Genomic DNA, 13,394 nt, shown 5'->3' with positions numbered 1-13,394 from the left:
TGGCATTTCGAGGTTGGGTCCAAATCACTCAGCTATGATTCTCCATCATCTGAGAGTCCAAGCAAAACTACACAGGAGGCAGAAATCTCCACTTCTGGGTTGAAGAAAGACTTCCTCTCAAAGCTCCCAGGTAATTCTGGCCATTTGACTACAATTGGCAGGGTGAGGTGATGGGAAGAGGGTAAGAGAATGAAGAAAAAAGGGAAAAAACACTCTGAAAAGCTATTACAGGGCATTTCATGCAGAAGTGGAAACGTTATCCGAAGCCAACATTCACCAAAGGCACCATGGGACTTTTTGTGGGGTCAAATAAGTAGACTCTTAAACCCTCAGACCTCTTTTGTACATGCTGACCATCCGACACTGCCTAATTATTCTGGAATCACATATATATATTTTCCTAATGATGACAGGCCCACAGCCAGATTCCCTAATGTTAAATTTGGGAACCCAAGTAGAATAACCACGTTAATTTAAAACCTGGTATCATGGAAACAGATAGTGATTATAGCCTTGTGAGTCTGCTAATAATATTTATGGCAATAATCTGTGGCATCTCTCCCAGAAGATTTCTCAGATTCATCTGTGTGGATTAGGGTTCGTTCTTTTATCAGAATGCGGGCCGTGTTTCCCTGGCTCCGAAAGGTGTGTTTTTGCCCTCCTGTTTCCGTGAGGCAAGTCCTGCCTCCACTTCTTAATGAGTGTCCTTTTGTTTTTCTTCCTTCCTCCTACTCACGCTGAACTTGTCAACCTAGATAGGAAAACACTCCACTGTGTAGAACAAAATAAAAACAGTTCAGTGTGTGGTTGGACAAACTTATTTTTAAACTGAGTCATTTGGTCTAACGCTGCGTTAGGCGATAATTAAAATTCTGATAAAGCTAATTGAAACGGAGTTATTTGACTTTTTCATCGTTAGAAGGTTTTAGGGTGTTATTAAAGTGGAAAGATATTTCGGTATCTTGGGTACGACTTTGGCTTAATATAGTTTTTTTTTTTTTTTTTTGGTGAAAACTTTCCTTTCACTAGAAATTTATTTCAGGGGAACAAAACAGACTTGTGTTGCTGTGTGGGTGGATGGGTGGGTGGGTGTGTTACTGGGAGATTAGAATGGGTAGAGTTAGCCCCGAAAACATTACAGGGTAAGATTGAAGAAATGGTAAGAAAGGGGCAGCCCTGGTGGCCCAGCGGTTTAGCGCCGTCTTCAGCCCAGGGCCTGACCCTGGAGACCCGGGATCGAGTCCCACGTGGGGCTCCCTGCATGGAGCCTGCGTCTCTACCTCTCTCTCTCTCTCTCTCTCTCTCTCTGTGTGTTGCTCATGAATAAATAAATAAAATCTTAAAAAAATAAAATAAAAAGGGACAAAGTAGCGAAATTGAGCCTCACCTTAAGGAAAGGACAGGTGGTAGTAAAAATCCCACCTTTTTTTTTTTTAAGATTTTATTTATTCTTTAGAGAGGGGCAGAGACACAGGCGGGGGGGGGGCGCCCCCCCAGGCGGCCTCGGTCCCCGACCCCGGGGTCACGCCCTGAGCCGCAGGCAGCCCCCAACCGCGGAGCCTGCACGCCCCCCGCCGCCTCCGGTCTCCGCCCCCCCCCCCCCCCCCGCGGGCCTCGCCTTCCCCCTGCGCCCCGAGGTCGCCCCACCTGCTTCCCCTGGGGAGGCCACACCCCGCGGCGGGTGGCCGGTGCCTGGAGACCCGCGTTGCCCCCCCTCCAGCCTCTGCCCGGGAACCCCTCCCTGCCGCCTCCCCCGCCCTCGGCCTCGGCTCCACGGGGACAGACGGCGGCCGTGGTCCTGCCCCGACGTCACCCGGGGGTGCGGGCGGGAGCCACGCTGACCCGGGCGGCAGGCCGGCTCCATGCTCAGGGTGGTTTTTAAGGATCAGGATCACTTGGGATCCCAGGCTCCAGGGCCTCCCTTCCTGCTCCCCTCCCCCCCCCTCCCCGTCCTCAGCGCCTTCTCAGGAGCAAGGCCCCCGCGTCCTAAAGGGTTAGGGGCCAGGGCTGCTGCGGCCTCTTTCTGCTCCCTTTGGCGGAACAACAGCACCTTCCTTTCTTACCTTCCTCTACGATCCTTGTCCGGCTGAGGTTGCAGAGAAAGGCCGGTAATGAGGGACAGAGAGGACAGGTTGGGTCTTCAGGACAAGTGGGGGTTGCAGAGGCCTGATTGCTGAGAATCCAGGGGAAGCCCGGGAAGGGGGGAGAGGGGGTGACACGGGCTCTGGAGTCCGGGGTGTCCTGCTGGAGTGTGTGTGGCCCAGCTCTGCTGCCCGGTGCCCAGCGGCGATGCACTTCATCCTCTTCCAGTTCCATGCTCTGGAAGTGAGATCTAAGGGCTGAAGAGAGGCCCAGTCTTGTCTTGTTCTTTTCTTTTCTCTTTTCTTTTCTTTTCTTTTCTTTTCTTTTCTTTTCTTTTCTTTTCTTTTCTTTTCTTTTCTTTTCTTTTTTTTCTTTTCTCTTCTCTTCTCTTCTCTTCTCTTCTCTTCTCTTCTCTTCTCTTTTTTCTTTTCTTTTCTTTTCTTTTCTTTTCTTTCTTTTCTTTCTTTTCTTTCTTTTTTCTTTCTTTTCTTTTTTCGTTTTTTTTTAAAGATTTTATTTATTCATGTGAGACAGAGAGAGAGGCAGAAACAGAGGAAGAGGGAGAAGCAGGCCCCATGCAGGAGCCTGATGTGGGACTCCACTCCAGGACCTCAGGATCATGCCCTAGGCCAAAGGCAGCGCTAAACCTGTAGGCCACCCAGGGATCCCCGAGGCCCAGTCTTCAACTCCAGACTTCCACCTCTCAAAAACAGGGTTTGGGTGGCCTTTGTTGTTTCCTTTTGTTTTGTTTTTTTCAATCTAGGTTTGGCAGGAACCCTCCGGGCAGTAAGACTCGACCTGAAGAAGGGGCCTTCCTCCTGCATCTGTGTCTGTCCCCATGTTTTGCTGCAGGGGCATCCACGGGGTTGAGGGCCAGGCACCGCCAAAAAGGGTCCGGACCATGCTGCACTCTCTCCACCTGGACTCTGCTCACCTGGGAACTGCTGGTTTGCAGAAGTGCAAGTGGCCCTGAGTGTTTGGGTGAAGGTGACCCACCTCAGAGGCAGTTTGGGATCCTAAATGGGGTCGATGGCACCTGTGGGGGGGCGGGTAAACTAGGCCTGGGGGCAGGAGTAACCAACCACCCCGCAGGGGCAGGCCCTTGCTACCACCCCGCTGTGGGCGTGAATGGGAGCAAGTGTGTACGTGTGTATGCCTGGCTCCGGGGCTCGCTATAGGGGAAGTTCACAAGGGCCTGGAGTTGGCACATGGGCCTATTTTCTATCTGTTGTTCAGGTCTGTCTTTTTTTTTTTTTTTTAAGATTTTATTTTATTTAATCATGAGCGACACACACGGGGGGGAGGGGGCAGAGGGAGAAGCAGGCCCCATGCAGGGAGCCTGACGTGGGACTCGATCCCGGGTCTCCAGAATCAGGCCCTGAGCTGAAGGCGGCGCTAAACTGCTGGGCCACCCGGGCTGCCCTTTCATGTCTGTCTTGGGTGTTGAATTTGCTTCAGTGGTCTTCTTAGACGCCTTCTCGACGCCTTCTGACTCCAGTCTTACCTGAGGCAAAAGAGCATTTTCTTCCTCGCTGGCACCGAAATGTAGTTCTCCCCCGTGATCATCACAGGGAACCAGAGAGCTGCCCCTGGCCAAGCCACCTTTCCCTACAAGGGGTGGTTAGCGGCCAAGAGATGCTAACTGTGAATTGGTCCTTCGGTAAAGCTCTCAGGACATTTGCTCAGGGGTTGGCTGCTAAGGACTTCTCAACAGGGACAACTTAGCGCAGGAGACGCATGATGAACACATGTGACGTAAAACTTTGGCTCTCAATATAAGGTGATTTGGGGAGGGGATGCGTGGTGGTCTTTTCTTAGGTGTTTTCTCCCTTGTAAGGCCTATTGTCTGAAGTAGGTAAAATTCTTTTTCCAACGTATAAACTTAGGATGGGTCTAGGCCAGAAGAGTTTGACTGAAATAAAAAAATACAAACTTTTCTCCCATAGTGATGAGACAGTCACAAAACATCACTCTTTGTAAGAAATCTTGATGTTTAATTAAAAAAAAAAATGCTGGCAGCAAGCTGTGGATTCATTTTGCCTGGCTGTGCCAGTTTCCCAAATCTAGCTGAATGGAGATGATGTTTTGAGTATGCACTCCATGAAATAATTTAAATCACTGGAAATTTGTTCTTGTTGTTGTGTTTTGTTTCACTGTTGAGTTTCTGGATTCTTGGAACCTAGATCTGAATTTCTGCGGGGTGTTCATTGAAAAAAAAAATGAGTAAAATAAATCATTCAAAGGGAAAAGGAGGCGCAAACAGAACCCTGAGAACCTAAAGTTTTAATAACATTTTATGTTTACTTCGTAAACTCCACTACAAGTCATTTCTTCCTGACAGTTATTTTAGAGGCCAAAGAAATAAATTTGTCTTGTGCACAATTGCTATGAATTTTTTATAGAATCCACATTTTTTTTCCTCTTATTGTCATGGCTTTCTGGGGTCTCTTTCCAGCACCACACACACAGCCCTCTTCCTCAACCATGTTATCTCAAGGCAGACACAGAGAATTTGTATAAAATGAAAGCTTTCCCAATTGAAGGGTTAGAGGAAAAGAAGGAAACCACAAAAGCTGTCTCCTCATCCTGTAACAGAAGACTACAAGTAGTCACCTTATTCCTGGCCTTCTGGAAGGGCGCTCAGGGCCCATGGAAGCCTCTTGAGAATAAACCAATAATCCCTGGCGGTCAGCACTGCATTTATTCTGTTCTCCAGGCGTGAAGTCTGAAATTGCCCTCAAAAATATAGAATTTACCTATTTTTGCTTTTTAAAATCTCTTTCCAAATTTCTAATTTTTTTTTTAGAAAAATCATTTTGTTTGTTCAGTAATAGTTTTTATTTTGATTTTAATTCAAAGGTAAACCTAGCCCCCCGGTGCCTACAAAGTTCCCGAAGAACAAGGAAAAGCATGGCTTGTTCTGGAGCGGTATGTTCAGTAAAAGAAGTTAGGATCTGGAGAGATCTTACATATCAAAGGATCTAGAAGATCTCATGAAAGGAGGCTTTGAGGTTTGTAAAACTTTGTTGTAGCCAGTTTTGAGTCTATTTTAGCCAATCCAGGTACGTTCATTGTGTCTAAACCTCTTTTCCTTTTCTTTCTTTTTATGCATTTAATATCTGCTTTTATGAGCATCAGCCATGGTGCAGGATTCAGCTCAGCTCTAATGAGAAGACAAAGGTCATGAAGCCATAGTCCTAACCACCCGGAGTTTATAATCTGATGCAGAAAAGGGACTGGTAACATCTAACAGCAAGACAGAGTGTCTGGTGTCATGATGAAGACACAGAGTGAAATGTTTAATTTAGGGAAGCCTTCATAAGAAGAGCGGTGTTTTAATGAACCCATGATGGGTTAAGGGTGCCAGTAATGGACAGGGAATGATGTCGAGACCGTAGAGCGGAAGCTCAATGCCTAGAGCATTCCAAGGTACTTAGAGTTCAAACTGTGCACCAAGGCTAAAGCTTTGTCCTAAAAATTAAAAAAAAAAAAAAAAAAGGCAGTGTAGAAAGAGAGAAATGCACATAAACAAATGAACGAGGGTAAGTTTTCGCTCCGAGTTAACGCACAAAGGCCTCTGGGATGGAGAGGAAGAAACCTGAACTGGGTGGTCTGTGAGGGCTGGTTAGAAAGCATCACAAGATTCTGAATCTTGAAGCAGCAGAACTTTGCCCATGGAATTAAGAGGAAAGTACAAGTTCCCCTTATCCTTTCGACTTGTAAGGATACAACTTTTCTGGGGCTTCCTAAGGAAATTTTATTTCAAGATTCTGCAAGGTGCGAGTTCTCTTTTCTCTAAATTGAAGTGTGAGGATGCCAAGTTCTGTCTTTTCTCATCGATTTCTCTTGTTTCCTCTCTCACTGCTCTCATTTTCCTTCCCTTGGTAGGGCCCTGTCTCTTCTTTCTCCACCTGGGAGGAAGCACACAGGCTGTCTTACATGTCAGAGGAAACTCCCAGGCCATCTTCCCCTACATCTCTTCCCTTTTACTAAGCAAAAGCCCAGTGATCATAATCATGGGGGGACCCTTGCTTTCTGTGGCCTAGCGGGGGAACAGAGGGCCCAGGTTTGCACTGGGAGATAGGATGGTCCAAGTTGAGACCCTGAAGTCCGATTGCTCAGTTCTGCCCCTTGCTAGCTGTTTAATCTCAAATAAGTCATCGAGTCTGGGCCTCAATTGCCTCACCCATAAAATAGAAATAATACAGTCGCTACCCCATGATAGGGAGATGAGGTGCACCCTGGAGACCATTCAGTGCGGTGGCTGGAGTTGTAGTCAACATTTTAATAAATATTCGCTGTTTTTAGTATTTCGGCCAGCCCGTTAGCACCTTCTTGCTTCACAGGCTGCATGATTACAGCCTGTGCTGGTTTATTTCATGTATTCACTTGCCTGGACCATGGGGGACCCAAATATCTGGCTAAATATTTCTTGGTGCAGTGTAAGAGGGATTCTGGAAAAGATTAGCATTTGAATTGGTGGACTGCCTAAAGCAGATGGCCTTCATCAATGCGTGTGGGCATCATCCAATCGGGTAGGAGCCTCAGTGGAACAGAAAGGCTGAGGTAGGTTGAATTCTCCTTCTGCTGGATTGCATGAGTCGAGACATCAGTCTTCTCCTGCTCTCCGTGTTCCTGGTTCCCAGGCCCTCAGGCTGGAACAGGAATCTATACCATGGGCTCTCAGGCTAACGGGCCTTGGACCACACCACAGGATCCCCTGGGTCTCCAGCTCACAGGCTGCAGATTGTGGGACCTCTTAGCCTCCGTAACTGCGGGAGCCAATTCCTCAGAATACACTTCGGGATAGATAGCCTGTTGGCTCTGGTTCCCTGGAGAACCCGGACTTTCTAGTCAGTGTGGTTTGCAGTCAGCAACTTGAGCATCCTCTGGGAGCTAGTTGGGAATGCAGATTCCCAGTCCCCGCCCCTGTAGTTTTAGTAAGATCCCCAGGTGCTGCACGACACCAGAGTACACAGTCTCCTTGCTCCCCACGAAAACGCCAGGTTCTATCAATGCTCCATCAGCTAGGGGACCAGCCTCGGCCTCATACCACAGACTCTGAACAACTATCCTCTAAATAAGGACAGTTCCAGCAAAGACAGTGTTAACATAGATCCAGCTTCATTTCAGTCGGTACAGTTATTGGGAAATAAAATCGGGGGTTTTAAAGGCCTATCTTATTATGCTAAGAGGGATGAGGACTGGAGGGATGGGTCCCTGCTCTGAGCGTACCTCCACACCACAGAGGAATAAGAAGTGGAGGGGAAGAAAGATCTTGTAGCCAGAGGCAGTATTCTTTACCTGTTCTTTTTTTTTTTTTTTTTTTAAGATTTTATTTATTTATTCATGAGAGACACACAGAGAGAGGCAGAGACACAGACAGAGGGAGAAGCAGGCTCCCTGCGGGAAGCCGGATATAGGACTCCATCCTGGAACTCCCGGATCACTCCCTGAGCCAAAGGCAGACACTCAACTGCTGAGCCCCCCAGGTGCCTCTTTACCTTGTTCTTAAAAAAGGGCAATCTAGGGATCCCTGGGTGGCTCAGCGGTTTGGCGCCTGCCTTTGGCCCAGGACATGATCCTGGAGTCCCGGGATCGAGTCCCATGTCAGGCTCCCTGCAGGGACCCTGCTTCTCCCTCTGCCTCTCTTTCTCTCTCTCTCTATCATGAATAAATAAATAAAATCTAAAAAAAAAAAAAAAAAAAAGGGACAACCTAGGAGACAATTAGGAGAAGGCGGGAGAGAGTACCTGAAAGTCAAACATCTACTGAGAAAAGTTGACTAAATGAGATAAATAAGAAGTAACCACTAATAAAAGGTCTTTGAGCCAAGGGTTCCCACGCTGACCTGCTTTCCTATGGAGTTAAGTTTTCACCATGAAGAGGAAGAGTGGCGGGAATTTGAGAGGTATTTTTCTTAATGGGATTGGCTGGGATGAGAATGCAGACATAGGTCTGGAGAGTGCCTGTAGATAATGTACCCACACTTGAGTCTTAGCTACTCACCACCTATGCCTACCTTCTCTTCTCCTCAGTTTTCTGAAAGACTGAAAAAATATTACAATTTCTCAAATGTCCATATTTCCAGCCTGAGTCCCAAGAGATCCACTCAGGGGGACCAGGTAAACACTGAACAGATGTGATGGTAATCTACCAATATACTATTGGGCAAATAGCAGGACCAGATGAAGTTGTGCTCAATAAAGTTGAGTAAGAAGCAGGAAAAATGGGATTTCCTTACAAATCACTTAAAAAAAATGGAAAAGGAATGTGACATGTAAAAGAAAGCTGCATTATGTGCGTTAGAATAATAATTACTTCAGGAAATAAAAACAATAGACTAAATTTCCTCCATCCTCTCAAAGGACTGAAAGCCATGGTGAGTGGAAAGGAGAACTGGCATACTTAAGAAAGAAATTAAAGGGGAAAATATGATCGGTTTCAAAATGAAAAGTGCTTGAGAATCAAAAAGCAGAACAGAATCAACATAGAACAAAGATCAGAGATGGGGAGGGTGGGCAGGAGAAAAACCACACAAGGGCAGTGGAAAAATATCAGGCAATGAAAGACATTAACTGGGAGCTCACAGATGTGCGGACCCAACACAGGGATGATCTATGTACTGGAAGATGAAAAACTAGAATGAGCTGACACTAAATGATGCATCAACATCTTGTAAACATACCATTTTCCAAAATGAACAAATGGCAGAGGAATGCATGCAGGTTTTTATTATTTATGTAAAGCTTAAAAACGTTAACATTTCTATATGTATAACATGTTATGAGAATATAAAGCAATGGGTGAGAATGGTAAATTCCTAATTCAGAAGAGTGGCTACCTCGAGGGAGGGATGGAGGCATGGAATCTCCAATGTATTCAGTGAGTTTTACCTGGGTTATGTTTGATTTTTCTTTTTTCTTCCTTTTTTTTTTTTTTTTTTTTAGATAAGGTAGTGAGAGGATGGGTTTTCATTATATTATTACTTATGGCTCTTTTTTCTGTGCTGGTGAGGATAGGTCTTCTCAGAGCTTATAAATGAAGTATCAATTCTATTATTTCTGGAACTTAGTGGGCAATTAAAAACTTCATTTTGGGGAATTTCTTTATTCAGGATATTTTTCTTCCATTATATCCTAAAATTTTATGTTATGAAATATTTAATGGATACAACCAGGTTTAAAGGAAACCTTTTGAAGTTCTTATTTTTGTTGTATTAAACTTATGTTCTGATTTGTGAGGATGAGCATTTTAGGGATATTAAGTCTTTCCATCTAGGAAAATTTCATCTTTACATTCATTCATGTCTCCATTTCTTTACATATTCTTCTCATATGTTATTTTTCTTGTTAAATATATATCTAGGTCTTTTATACTCCATATCTCTACTGCATATGCGATAATTACATATATCATTTCTAACTCCATAATATAATATAAATGCTTTGACAAGTTACCTATTAGTCTTTTTTAAAAAATATTTTAGTTTTTAGTTTTTTTTTTTTTTTTTTCGAGAGAGAGAGAGAGAGAGAGAGAGAACAAGCGGGGGGAGGGGAAGAGGGCTCAGTCTCACAACCCTGAGATCATGACCTGAGCCGAAACCCAAGAGTTGGACACTCAGCTAACTGAGCCACTCAGGCACCCCAAGTTTTCCTATTAGTCTTGATAATTTTTAGTTATATGTCTTGGGATCTTTAAACATATAATATAAAATTTGCAAATAAACATAATTTATCTTTGCATATGTGTATAAATAGGTATATATATGTGTACACACACACACACAGGTTTTTTTTGCCTTTTTTTATTGCATTATTCAGGTCATCCAAAATAAATTTGAAAAAAATTATAATGATAAAAGGAATTGCTAATTTTATTCTGATTTTTTAAAAGATTTTATTTATTTATTCATGAGAGACACAGAGAGAGACAGAGACATAGGCAGAGGAAGAAGCTGGCTCCCCATGGGGAGCCTGATGTAGGACTTGATCCCAGGACCTTGGGATCATGACCTGAGCTGAAGGCAGGGCCACCCAGGTGCCCCGATTCTGATTTTAATGACAATGATTTTAAAATTTTTATCATTTATAAAATATTTATTATTTATTAAAACTTCTTTAATATATTTAGTTATGTTTCTTAAAAGAAATATAAGAATAAAAGAAAAATATGAAAGTATATTTAGATAAATTAAAGATGATACTGCGATCTTATTCAGAGTTTTTATTAGGAATTTTTTGTGATACTTATATAAATGTTTCTGCATCTATAGATATAGTATTTTTCTCTTTCTACAATAATTATAGTTTTCTAAAATATATCTACATGGTCATGCTATATTATTCTTTGTGACTGGATGTATTCAACATACTAATATTTTGAGAACATTTGCTTTCATAAGAATTTTTTTCCTTTTAGAATTATTAACTTGGGGTGTTCCTATTTTAGCTTTGTAGACATCTTGATAGTGTTCAATCATTTTTGGGAGTACAGAATATTTTGAATAAGATAAACAAAATAAGAATTGCAAATAGTTCCTCAAAATTCAAATTTGTTTGGTACCTGTGTTCAGAAAACAAAAGTTTTGACAAAGATACCACAAAATCTGATCATACTTGGTATCTGAGGTTTGGATGGTGAGTACCAAGAGCTCAAAAACCAAAGGATCTGTCGAAACTTTCTGAATATATTCAGCTTCTAGGTTGAATAGTAGAATTGAGACAGAGAGGAATACTTTCTAAATTTTTATTTGTTCTTTTGAAGGTTAGACTCTGAAGTAAGACTAACTCCGCCTAGACCCTTTCTAATGGTAGGTCATTCATGATATTCCAATTTCTTATTTGGTAAGGAAAAGAGAGAGAATGTTACTTTTTTTTCCTACATTTTTTTTTTGTATTATTTATATTCTCTATGTCCTTGCTTGTTTGTATCTGCTTGAACCATCAAATTCTGATGCAAAATTCTCCACTATGTCTGTGATTTTTATGATGGTTATACCTCTTTGTCAGAGTTTGGTTTTATGGGTTTTGCTGTTGTAGTTTGTGATGTACAGGAATTCATTAGCTATACTTATAGATGTTATAATATGCTTCTTTTCCCTGCTTAATGGCCTGAATCTTGAATTTTTCCTACCTGATTTTGATTCTGCCATTCTTGCTTTCTGTTAGCATGCATTTGCCTGGTGTAATTTTCCACATGCCTTATTTTCAAACTTTCTTTGTTCTGTTTTAGGTGTGTTTCTTGAATACAGCATTGAGCCGGTGTATCCATTAGGATAATTTGAGTTGCAAATAATGCTCACTGGCTTTAAAAAAAAAAATGCTCTTCTAAAGTTGCAGGATAGGTTTTGTTTCAAGCATGGTTTGTTATAGTGTTGCTGCTTGATTTCTCTCAGGTCTTTCAACTCTGTGTTCCTTTGTGTGTTGGGCTGCTTCTCTCATGGGAGCAAAATAGCCACAGAGGCCCCAGGCCTCCCATGCATTTCTCCCTCACAGTCCAGAAGAAGAGAGAGCTCTTCTTCTGAAAACCTTGGAAATCTTGAATTACATGTCAACCCCTAAAAAAAAGTCACTGTGACTGGTGCCATGCCCCATTGAGTCTGGGCCAGTGTTACTCATCCTTGAACCAATTGCTTTGGTAAGAAGATTAGTATTATGATAAATGGTCAGTTTGGGTGAATTAAGGGTCAAGCTTAAAACTGAAGTTTGAAATTCATTCCACCCAATGGGTGGAATTATTCAAGAGAACAGAGTAAGAAGCATAAGTATTGTAAAGAAGTTAGTAGAATTCTCACTACTACATAGTAATATAATTCTGTATCTTCAAAAACCAAATGAATTAACTGAGAAAACACCAGGAATAATTAAAAATAATAATATAGTTTTTATAATATTAATATTAATAATGGGGAAAAATCACTAGTTTTTCTATTACAATAGCCAAATATCACTGAAAAAATATTTCATTTATAAAAAGCAGAAAATATATTAGAACAAGTTGATTAAGAAACATATAATGTATAAAAGCATGAACTTAAACTGAGAGATTTAGGATGTTTCCAGCTGGGTAAACTCAATACTATAAAGATGTTGATTTGTTTCAAAATACTCTCTGAAATCACTGCAATCCTAATGAAAATCACAATCTAACTTGTCTTTCGGGTGTGTATTTGGGAAGGGAAGTTTGGTAATTGAGAAAAAAATATTTTAAAATCTAGTTGATAAAATTATTCATGCTAGACTAATCAAAAAATTAAAACAAAACAAAACAAAAAAACTGCAAGTGTAATGGGCCCATGTAGAAGAAGGAAGCCTTTTCTCAGCAGAAACCTAAAGCTACAGTAATTAAAAACAGTGAAGTACTGATAGAACAGAATAGAAAATCCCAGAAAAACCCAACATAATATAAAGGTGGCTTAGCACATTAATGGTGTGTGTGTGTGTGTGTGTGTGTGTGTGTGTATGTGTGTTTGTGTGTATAAAATTCAAGAGAGTACATGAGTTATTCAATATACAGTTAGACAATACTTAGTTATTTGGGAAAAAAGTGAGCCAAACCCTTATCTCACAGTTCATACTAAAGTCAATACCAGATAGAATTTAGCTATAACTTAAGGTAGAATAGGCCTTTTCATGAATGATAGGGGAAAAGCAATTAAGAAATATGACTGTGTAAATATTTAAATTTTTTTATGTGAAAACAAACATATTAGCAAATAGTTCCTTTCCTCCTGCTAAGGAAACTACAAAATCTGGACAAAATTTTAAGAGGAAAACAAAACAAAACAATTAAGGCACCAGAGAAGTCTAGGAAAAGAAGACAACCCAGAGAAGTCAGTTTTGCATTTGGTACTGCTTTTCCTTAGAGGCAACTGCCAATTTTGGAAGTTAGATGAGAGACTGAGAAGGTGAGCTGATCCTTTGAATGACTGTTGGATTTAGGGAAGGGAAAGGAGGTCAGTGCTGCCATGGAGGAATGCATTGGTAAGTTCACATGTTTTAGGCTAGGACTCCAAACCTAAGGGCTACAATCCATGAATAAGTGTGGGCCTGAAATCGATCTTCCCCAGAAGGGACTGAAGCCCAGCTGTTTCTCCTCCTCCTCCTCCTCCTCCTCCTCCTCCTCCTCCTCCCTCCTCCTCCTCCTCCTCCTCCTCCTCCTCCTCCTCCTCCTCCTCCTTCTTCTTCTTCTTCTTCTTCTTCTTCTTCTTCTTCTTCTTCTTCTTCTTCTTCTTCTAGATTTCTTCTTCTTCTAGATTTTATTTATTTATTCATGAGAGACACAGAGAGAGAGACATAGGCAGAGGGAGA

The 13,394-nt window shown here is 42.1% G+C and overlaps 1 long non-coding RNA gene across 1 annotated transcript in view; it reads left to right on the top strand.

Moving 5' to 3' along the window:
• The first annotated feature begins 5,100 nt into the window (after nucleotides 1-5,100).
• The window catches only part of LOC140602859 (uncharacterized), a 109,087-nt gene continuing 100,793 nt past the window's right edge, over nucleotides 5,101-13,394 (top strand). The window contains exons 1-2 of the long non-coding RNA XR_012005792.1: nucleotides 5,101-5,511; nucleotides 10,849-10,894. This is a non-coding gene — a long non-coding RNA (uncharacterized lncRNA). The remainder of the gene's footprint in view (nucleotides 5,512-10,848; nucleotides 10,895-13,394) is intronic.

This window comes from Canis lupus, chromosome 13, assembly GCF_048164855.1.
Source record: "Canis lupus baileyi chromosome 13, mCanLup2.hap1, whole genome shotgun sequence".
Taxonomy (NCBI): Eukaryota; Metazoa; Chordata; class Mammalia; order Carnivora; family Canidae; genus Canis; species Canis lupus.
This window is presented reverse-complemented; position numbering and strand designations above follow the sequence as displayed.